Source organism: Platalea leucorodia (assembly GCF_965183815.1).
Source record: "Platalea leucorodia genome assembly, chromosome: 4".
Taxonomy (NCBI): Eukaryota; Metazoa; Chordata; class Aves; order Pelecaniformes; family Threskiornithidae; genus Platalea; species Platalea leucorodia.
Window position 1 is genome coordinate 86,649,477 of NC_138826.1, and position 9,523 is coordinate 86,658,999.

Here is a 9,523-nt window from a genome sequence, read left to right on the forward strand (position 1 = left end):
ATCTGCAAGCCAGGCTGACCTTCACAGAAAAAGGTGTTATGTCCTAATACAAAATTAGTTTTACCTTTTCTGCATAGAGAACTGAAGAATAATATCCCATATTGCAAGTCTCTTTTCAAAGGCATTTACAGACAACAATATAATAAACTTTTGTGAAATAGCTCTTTAATATTAAAAGTAACTATATGAAAGGCAATGACAGCTTTCTTTCCTTGATTAAATGTGAATGATGGGATGCACAAAGTAATGTTTAGATGCTGAAATAAACATTACAAAAAATTATCTAGCTCTGAAAAAGGAGCAAAGAATCAGTAAAATTATGTAAGTGTGATGGTTGTTGTCAACAACAGAGTCTAAAGAAGGATTTATCTTCTCAGGTATGTTATTTACTCCATCTGGAAGTATCTAGTGCAGCAGGTGAAACGCTGTCCAGAAACTTGAAATTACTTATTAGTAAGATGAACAATTGGTTTTCCAAATCATCGGTGCATCAAATAACCTTCCAAACATTGTACAAAACTATTACTGAAGGTCACAATCATCTAAAATTTATCCAGTCATGCCAGATGAAATAAGCATCCACTGATTCTGCTGTATGTGGGATCATTGACCAGTGGCTGGGACTGAAAACTTATTTTAATTTAGTGCATGAAAATGAGAAAATCCCAGCTGCAGGAATGCTCTATTGAATGTATAGGTATGAAGAAAATCCTGTATACCTGCTCTTTCTCAGACTAGTATTAGCTGACATGCCAGATGACAGCAAAACCTCAGAGAGAAGCAAAACTTGTTCATCTTAATTGCTGATGGACTACCTCTATTTTTACAATCTGTGTTGCAAAAGATATTTATTCCTGTGTGCCAAGTGATAGTGAATTTAGAGGACAGCTTGGCCCCATTGCTTAGTTTTGTTTGCCAGCCTGATAAAGAGGCAACAAGACTATCTTTGTATTTTATAACGTTTTGAATGCAGACCCAATAGTTACGGGAGGGGAATGGCTTGTTTCCTTTGTCCTTTTCCAGGAAAAAAGGTCTCTAGACTTTCCAGATGGTGGTTTGTCTTCAGATTTTATGATCGTATTTCCATCTGTACTCTCATCCTCACAGCCCTTTAGAAACTTTTGTCTTTTAACTCTGGTAGCAAACTTGTGCTCAAGACCATTTGCAATGCACATGTGGTTTTTAGAATAACTTTAAATATTACAAGAAATATTTCTGAGAGAGGAAGAGTATTACCTTAGTGTTGACAATATGTCTCCAAATTTTCACCCCAGGCTCCAGCCTTAGCAGTGCTACAGTGGAGCTACTGTTTAAAACAGTTTTCCCATCAGTATATGTATTAGAGCACTTTGAAAATATAGACATCCATACATTAGGAATAATGTACTTCTGGAAACTGATTAACAAATTATTTCCAAATCACACCTTCCAACTTTCCCTTACCTGTTGTCACGAATGAGTGGTTAGGCCTCTCAAAGAATCACCATCAAAGATATTTGCAAATAGTGTTTTTAACAGAAATCTATATAAGTGGGATTCAACAGAGTTTGATGGCAAGGCTCACTCCATTACTTATTAAATGAATAGAATACATATATGTAGGAGAAAAGAAAAAGAAAAAAGAAACAAAATAGCTAGCAGCAGTTTAAGGTTTGTTTGCAGCAAGGAGAAAATCACAAGAATTTTGCAGTAACTAATCATTAATTAATCTAGCATCTACAAAGAGATTAAATAGGGTTTACTACAATATTTATATTGATACACACACACAATAGGCCTAGTAATTTGTCACGACTTTAGTGAAATGCTCACAATATGCATATATAAAGGGACCTAGTAAAAATTCCCCTTGAGTTCAGTGAAATACTCATGTCAAATGATTGTCTCAGTGGGCGAAGGTCAAGGCTCAAGGAGTGAAAGGTGTCGGAGATCAGCCCAGGTCCTGTTGTCAGGCCTCTGTATGCAAACTTAAAGCTCGCAGCTCTGAGAGGTGTCCCACTTGGAGGGAGATTCTGGTGCAGCCTGCTGCAGTCCAGGAGAGCTCAAAGGGTCTCACTTGGTACCACTGTTTATAGGGTCATGACATGATTGACATCAGGCATCAGTAATTTCCATTCTACTTTCACAGCCCATGTTGGAAATTACTAAAGTTCTCAAAAATTCCTGTGATGCTGGTACAGATCTTCCCGAGTTACAGCCCAGATAAAATAGGAACCAAGACTATCAGGAGGTGATTGATACAGATGAAAAATATGTTCCAAAGTTGTCAGGGCTGCCTCTCTGGTACAGACAATGCTGCTCCCACCTTAGCCATGTAAGAGTTTCTGATACAGTGAAGGGATGCTTAACTGCCAAACTTGTTACACAAAGGCCAAGTTTTGATGGGAGTTACTGAGATTGTAAAGCAGTTTCACTTCCCGTGCTCTGTCAGGTGCACAAGAAAAGGGTGGGGAGAATGTACCACCACAGCTGTACAGTTTGCAAGCCTGATACATGATGATATTAAAACAATGTCACATTAAGTAGATTATATAGCTGTAACATGCATAGCAAATACTCCTGGAAATCATAGAATCTTTTAGCTTGGAAAAGACCCTTAAGATAATCAAGTCCAACTGTTAACCATCATGGATCAACAGATTCCAATTGCAGTCCTTGGTTACTATCCAGGACCAATGACTGTGGATTACTGCCTAGAGTTACCCAGTAGCCATCATTCAGGTGGATGCGAAGAAAAGCCTGTCCAGCTGAGAGCAGGAGTCCTGTAACGTGTGTGCAAATTTCTCTCTCCAGTGAGTTGCCCTCATTCTGAACAATAGGATCAGTTAACCTGAACCACTCCTGACACTTACGTGTTGCTCACTCATGCTGGCAAGGGTGATGAACTAGCTGGGTGATGAACATTTTGTGATTTGGGATGTCACAGGTGAGTGAAAGTTTTGAATAACATTGGATAACATAAAAAAAAAAAATGGCAAATGTTTAGTGTTAGCCTGGATTTTTAGGAGTGTTTCGTCTCAGGACCTTCTTGCTCATAAATCTTGGTAATATTTGATCACTTTCCTTTAATTCTTGATATTTGGTGAAGTAATGTCTGCTTGGGACTCACCCTGCACACAAGTATTTCAGGAAAAACAGATGATGAAGGCTCACAGAAAACTGCTGCTTTTCTCCCCAAGAACTGGAGATCCAGAAAGCGGAAAGTTCACCTAAAGGGAAAGAACACATTTCCTGCTTTTTTCTTACTTTTCCAAAGAGCAGAATTCCACAAGACAAAGTCTCTTAAAGAAAATCTTTACTCATATAAACCAGATGGTTACTCACTGCAACCTGTTCTAACAGCGGGTCTGTCAACAACTAAATTAATAGAAGAACTGGTCATGTATTGTTTTGTTTTGTTTTTTGACAGATTGTGCAAGTGTATTATATTGACGTCGTGCATATTCCTATTTCACTGAATAGCTAGTGAACAGTTAAAAGTTTTATTATTGAATACATAGACAATGATAATAGTTAACCACTTTCTCCCCAATTATCTTTCCTTCTAAATATTTTCTCCTCATCACTGAGGTCAAGAGAGAACTTCATTTGGGTGCATAGTAGGCATCTAAAATAAATCAGATGAGTCATTGCCTAAAATTGTCCATAAATGGAGGATAGGTTAAGTTGCTCAGCTGTTGAGACCTATACTATAAGCATCTAAACTTGACTCTGTAATTTTTGTTTTATGCTGTCTTTTCATTTATGGAATAGATCCTGAATTTGCCTAAAATGAGTTATTTATACACTGACTGTTTTGTAGCTGTATCACTGCACCCTAAGTGAGTATCAACACAGATTAAAGTACCAGAGGTTAAAATGACAGAGTTTAAAGTTAATGAGGAAGGAAGAGTAAGTAATCAAAGACAAAATCTAGTGTTGTTGGAGAACATAGCAGTGAATGCTGTTACTCCTGAAAGGTTTTGCATATAGGTAGGTACGGCAGAAAGAGATCAAGAGCAGAAAAACTTAAGATGAAAAGTACATGGGTTCATTTGATCTAGCAAACAGGGAAGTCTAGTATATGATGACAGTCTACAGACACATCAGGATAGAAATCAAGAAAATGTGTGCAAAAGTATTGTAAGTAACTTAGGTTGGTGATTAAAAGGTTTCTAACTATCGGATCAGAAAATATCAAAAATAACATTCCAACAAGAGTGGGGAAGGGCAGAAAAATAACAATTTTTAATCATGACTGAGTATAAACCACGAGTGAGCGTAATACATGATGTTGATGATACCAAGCCACCAGACTCGGTGATCCAGGACTTCCTCCCAGCTCTGTGCTCCTAAGACACCTGAACATCCTGAGCTTGACTCCTCTGCCCTCTTTCTTCCCTGCCTCCATCTTCCTAGACCTTACCTATTAACTGGTGATTCATTGAGAAAGACTTGGGGTTTTATCCAAATGAAGCTACCAGTTGTAGCACACACAGTATTTCCACAAGCAGAATGACAAAGCTGTACAAGAAGAAGCAATTTCTTTAAAACAGAACTTGCATTTGTATTTGTTTTCATAATAGTAACAAGAGAAGAAGAAAAGAAAAGAGCATTTAGATCTTTCTTTAATGAGAAACCTTACCTAAGTGATTTTTTTGTATTTCAAGTCAGGGGAAATTGATGAATACCAAATCATAAAAAAAATATGACACCTCATTGTTTGGAATTTTTATGGCAGTAACCTGCATTTGCTGCCCTCCTTTTAAGTTTAGGGGGTTTTAATACAAAAATAAAAAAAACCCCAGACCTCTCATATTTATTTCCTAAGATAAACCATTTCATTAATCACTGAAGCTGACAGTTAAACATAATTGGCTACACTGATTAATGAAATGGTTTATCTGAGGAAATAGAAACGAGAGGCTTTATAATGACCTTACTTTGAATCTAGGAAAAAAGCCGACCAAAGCAGGATAGAGCAAAACTAAGTTAACATAACAGTGATTTTTCTACACTATTTCAGTAGTCCCCCTTAGCCCCACTTTTTGTTTGTTTGGGCTTTTTTACTAGTATTCTGCAACAAAATTGAAGACAACTGAAAGTATTGGTACCAAATTATTATGTTCTGCTATGGCTGTTTAATTAGAGATCGGAAATTGGCATATGAGACTGACTTTTTTTTTTTAATTTATCGCTGTTTGCGAAAACTGGTGTGTGCTTAATTTTTCGAGAATGTATAGGTCTTTCAAAAGGGGTTCCCATCCTTCAACATTTCTATTGTTTCAGATCAGGGAATTTGTTAAAAAAAAAAAAGGAAAATGAATTCTTCTCTTTATTTTGGAGATAGCTTCCCTGGATATCCTGCAGAAACAGAACGTATGGAGACAGCAGAAATGTGTGAATGCAGACAAAGCTTAAAATAGGAAAACCATGGAAAACAAATTATATTTTTCATTTAACAAAATTGCCTATATTGAATCTCAATTGTTTGAGGCCTCATAGCAAGGAGTTGCCATGAGAGAATTGTTCAGTTTGGAAACATAAACAATAGTTAGGAAAATTAAATGTTGGGTGGCACAGGGCATTTTCTATAAATTACTTTGAAGCCAATGGAATTGAAAGAAAATCATATGCTATGTATGTAAAATGAATTTCTGAAATCGTTCAGGGGATTGGATAGTTCCTTTTCTTTAGTTTGTACGATTTCTTTGTTCTACATGCAGCTTTGAATGTAATAGCTATATGTAATCCTTATCTAGGATAGTAATTAAAACACCTCTCCTCATCACATAATTATATTTCTGGAGACAATTATGAATTCCGCACTTACATTTTTAACCTTGAGTATAATCTCCTGGTTCATGTGTCTAGGTTTGCATAAACTTCAAGCTGAAATTATTTTATCTTTGGAAGTGAGTAACAGGAGTGATATTGCCTGAATAAAATGTCCATAACATCTAAGATAAAGTGAGCAAAGGAAAAAGAATAGTACAAAATGCAAAATTACTGTTCTATTTGTTGAGAATTTTGTGACCTAAGCCACAAAAAATTTAGAGACATAAGCAGTTATGATATTGTATTTCTTCTGTACAAAGTTGATGTATGTGAGAGAAATCATTAAAGGGATCAAACGTATCACAGGACTTATGTTTTATTGATTCTAATTTGCTGTATATAATCCACTGCAGTTTGAAATAGCAGCTTGGACTTCTAAAGTGCAGGGGTCAGAGCATTTAAGAACTGTATCTTAGTACAGAAACAACTTCCACAATGACTTCTAATGAAGAAAATGTTCTGTAGTTTATATATGTAATTATCTATTGACCATAGAGATCATTTGGTGCATGGGTTGAGTAGATTTTTCTTCTACTTTTTGCAAAAGATTGAAAATAGAAGGCAGATAATCATCTGAAAGACTGCTGTTGTTAATTTTACAAAGTGTGTTAATAGGAAAAAAAAAAAAAAAGGCCTTAGAGGTAAAACTGAAAAACGGAAATTAGTTTAAAACAGGACTGTCAGAAGTGGTGGTGGAACCATAATAACTTTCTCTGAGACCAGGCCATGCTCCTTATCTTGTCAGCTTCCCTTTCCACACCAACTCCCTGGCCCCGCAGACTACATAGTACTTTCTCACCTTGCTCCTTCTGGCTTATCCCAAACCATTGCAGCAAACAATGCTACCTGGATAAACATTCCCATACTGAACTACCTGCTCTGAGGAGCCAGAACAGAGAGCAGAAAGAAGATATAGGAAAAGAGCAGAGGTTATGGATGGCCAGAAGCGAGGTGAATGTGGAACTTAAATGTTATTTGCTTTAACAGCAAAAATTAGTGTATATTTTAACAAATTACACCTTGCCTTTAAACTATGTTTAAAACAGTTAACAAAATGCTACACATTGGCAAATAGGAAGTATTTGTAATTTTTTCCAGACTTTTAAAATGTTTTTCAAAAAGTTCTTTAAAAGTCCTGTTCAGAGAAATATAACCTCCAGCTGACATATAATATAGTGATTAACATATATTATGACATAATATGATGACATATATATTAAAAATTAGTTATAGGGAAGAAAGTGTAAAGTAGGGATAAATAACTAATTCTCCAGAAAGAAAATTTTTAATCTGAGATGCCTTAGGATTAGTACAATAAACGTAATAGAACCAGTCTTAAATTTATCTAGTGACATACACACAAGAGATATTGGTGGACGTGAACTATTCATTTAGAACCACAAAGAAATTTGAAGTTCTCTTGAGTTCATGTTACAACTGTATTCATTAAACCAGCACTGTTGTTCAAATACTCTTGTGTTATGAATGGATCACTGAAGGTTTGTGTGAATTTCTTTTAGATACCTACAAACACTTTTACGTTGTTATTTCCACTGCATTTCAAGGTCAAGTGTTATGTGGCCTATCTCCACAAAACAACAAGTCATATATCAAATGTCATATAACATATGGTTTATATCTCTTTAAACTCTAAAGAATGTCAGCAGAGTCAAAATCACTTTATCTTTAAAAACATAATTTAATTCTGCTGGACATGATTTCTTGGTGGAAACAAGAAATCACAGTGGAGATTTATAATTTTTCCCTTTCTGTTTTGAGACGTGACTTTGGCAGTGGTAACTTGCAATGTTACAAAAAATAACATTACAGCAACCAACCCCCAAGGAGTAATTCAGGGTGACAACAACAAACAATAGAGGAGAAAAGAAGTACCTAATCCCTTCTCTTCATCAGTGAAAACAAGTATTAATAAATGCTTTAAAAGCATCTCTTCCATTATAGTAGCAATCTCTTAGGAACAATCAATAAGACAGGACAGAAATCTGTGCATGGAAACAAAGATGGATTTCGGGAAGGTGGCTTAGCTTTCAGACAAAAGACTGATAGAAACTCTCTAGAACATAAAGACAGGGACAATCCAAAATTCATTATATGCAACAAGTTGTTGTAAGCAAGCTGTCCTTGTCAGATGAGAAGGGGGTTATCTGTCAAGTTAAAAGATAAGGATCATCTTGTTCAAAGAACAGTCATGAAACATCCATAAGTTTGCATGCAGCAAGCATACACGCAAAGTGGGCTGGTAAGCAAGGAGAGAAGTTGACTTTTTTCCCAACATCCTAACAAAAATTGAGGAAGGTATGCCATAATATTTGACTTGGGCTTTCCAGTTAGGATTCAGACTGACTAAGAAAGCATTGATAGAAAAAAAATTGGGCTTGCACTCCTAAATTATGATTTGTAGTTCATGAATAGCTATGTAAACAATGACTTGGGTTTGGCCTTATACTAATCATTATATGCATTAACATAATCATGGTCACTAATTAATGATAAAAGGTGTGTCTATCACTTGAATGACAAATATAAATGAATACTAGAGAATTCATGTAGATTTTATGGAAGATTGGCATAATTCAGGAACATGATGACAGAGAAAATTCTTCATGTTCTTCTTTTATCTAAAAAGACAATCCATGCATATTCACAGAATCATAGAATCATAGAATCATTAAGGTTGGAAAAGACCCTTAATATCATTGAGTCCAAGTGTTAACCTATCATTGCCAAGTCCACCAATAAACCATGTCCTCGAACACCACGTCTACCCTTCTTTTAAACACCTCCAGGGATGGAGACTCAACCACTTCCCTGAGCAGCCTGGGAATTCGTTCATTCTTTTACCTAGATTTTTCTAAAGTGGTTGAATCATCTTGAAAAGATGTAGTAAATGACACTTTAGCAAACATAATTACCTGGTGTAGACCAGTAACAAAGCGAAGATGTCCTTAGGGCATATTAAAAAATATAGTAAACAAAACTGAAAACTTGATGAAACAATCATTCATAAATTACTGTATTTATATACTTTGGGTCATGCCTTAAAGCCTCAATTTATTGCTAGCTTTTTGGGTTTTTTGTTTGTTTTTTTTCTCTGCCAAAATGTCTAATATTTTTTCAGATAAGAGAATGCATATAGGGCATGGAGGGGTGGGGACTGGGTACTGGCAGGGAGACCTGTGCTGGGAAGTGGTTGGAGGGGAGGGTCTGCTGGAGCGGTGATGCCCTTGGTGGGGGGCCATTGGGGTGGGGAGCACTGCTCCTTGGCTCCCCCCAGATGCCCTGCTCTTTGCCGCAGCACCTCTCTGCTAGGGACTGTCTGTTTCACTGCCTGTACCTGGCCAGCTAGGGCAGGAGAGGGGTTTTCTTACCCTATTTTTAACCTGAGCTGCTTATGGCTGGTGGCAGCAGCAATTTGAACAGTGTATAGCAGACTCTAAAGAGATTATTTTTACCCATTTACTAATGAAAGCTGAAATTAGTACATTTTCACAAAGGAATAAATAGATAAACTGAAATCCGTTGGTACTTCTGATGATACTTGAAACACCTCTGTCAAAGGGCACCTCAGGCACTGTGACAACTGTAAGTACCAGCAGCAGACAGTGGACAAAAAAAGTGACTGATGTAGTATAAGACTTCAATATATTAAATGTCTGCAGCAGCACAACAGAGCTTTCCAAATTTT